Source organism: Myotis davidii, unplaced genomic scaffold, assembly GCF_000327345.1.
Source record: "Myotis davidii unplaced genomic scaffold, ASM32734v1 scaffold2584, whole genome shotgun sequence".
Taxonomy (NCBI): Eukaryota; Metazoa; Chordata; class Mammalia; order Chiroptera; family Vespertilionidae; genus Myotis; species Myotis davidii.
Window position 1 is genome coordinate 56,599 of NW_006295103.1, and position 1,531 is coordinate 58,129.

The 1,531-nt window shown below is 45.4% G+C and overlaps 1 protein-coding gene across 1 annotated transcript in view; it reads left to right on the forward strand.

Moving 5' to 3' along the window:
* Positions 1–1,531, forward strand: part of LOC102774591 (ADAMTS-like protein 3) — a 42,769-nt gene that overhangs the window by 14,114 nt on the left and 27,124 nt on the right. The gene's annotated exons all lie outside the window — the stretch shown is intronic.

The following is a 1,531-nucleotide window of genomic DNA, read 5'->3' on the forward strand; positions in this document are numbered from 1 at the left end:
CCGGCAGGCAGAGGTGGTGAGGGACGATCAGGCAGGCAGGCAGAGGGGTTAGGCGCAATCAGGCAGGCAAGCAGGTGTGAGCAGTTGAGCCAGTGGTCCTGGATTGTGAGAGGGATGTCTGACTGCTGGTTTAGGTCCAATCTCAGCAGTCAGACATCCACCGAGGGGTCCCGGATTGGAGAGGGTGCAGGCCAGGCTAAGGGACACCCCCTCTATGCACGGATTTCGTGCACCAGGCCTCCAGTCTAAAATAAACCAATAAAGCTTGCCTTAAATAATTTTAAAAAAAACACACACACAAAACGAACCTAAATGGGCTGTGGACCATCTATGTTACCAGGTTAATGCTTTCCTAACACTAAGCTCTTGGGGTGGAAAGATCCAATAAAGTTTGCCTTAAATAATTTTAAAAAACACACACACACAAAAACAAACCTAAATGGGCTGTAGACCATCTATGTTACCAGGTTAACACTTTCCTAACACTAAGCTCTTGGGGTGGAAAGAGCTGTTAAACAGTTTGCTGAAAGGCATCGATCTTCTGAAAGCTCTGTCAAAGGTTTGTTCCCACGGCTACTTCCGAGGGTCCCTGTATCTCTGAACCTTGGCCAACACCAAGTACGACTATTTTTATTTTTTTCATATATTTTTATTGTTTTCAGAGAAGAAGCGAGAGGGAGAGATAGAAAATCATCGATCTTCTGGAAGCTCTGTCAAAGTTTTGTTCCCATGGCTACTTCTGAGGGTACCTGTATCTTGAAACCTTGGCCAACACCAAGTACGACTATTTCTATTTTTTTCATATAGTTTTATTGTTTTCAGAGAAGCGAGAGGGAGAGAGAGAGAGAAACATCCATGATGAGAGAGAATCATGGATCGGCTGCCTCCTGCACGCCCCCCACTGGGGATGGAGCCCGCAACCTGGGCCTGTGCCCTGACCGGGAATCAAACCCTGACCTCCTGGTTCCTAGGTCGAGGCTCAACCACTGAGCCACACCAGGTGGGCAAGAAAATCTTTATTTTTAAACATTTGCCAACTTTTTCGGTAAACCATGAAGTCATCCTTTCTTTTATTTCCCTCCCTTTGATTGCCAACAAGGTAAAAATATTGTCATTGTGGCTCATTCCTACATGTTATTTATTTATTCATTCATTTCATTTCTGCATTTTAATTTTCCAGTTAGAGGCCTTTCCCCTTTGGATGTTTTCCTCGCCGTTCTGAAGGTTGACTATCTCACAAAAGCTGGCCTTTTGTCCGTTCTACCTGTTTCCAGTGCTGCTCTCGGGTCGTCACTGGACGTTAAATACCATTTGGTGCTTTTAGAAGGAACGGTTTCTAAACTTTATACGTTCAGAAATGTCCATCTTTTCATTTCAGTGACACCTGCCTTTTAAAAAATACCTGCCTTTAATAAAAGGCTTTAATTTGGGGGTCACTACGCTTTTCGGTAAAGGACCGGATATGCATGTATTCCGGCTCTGGGGCAGGTGGTGAGGGGGGGACAGGGGTCTCTCACCCACTCAGCCGTCC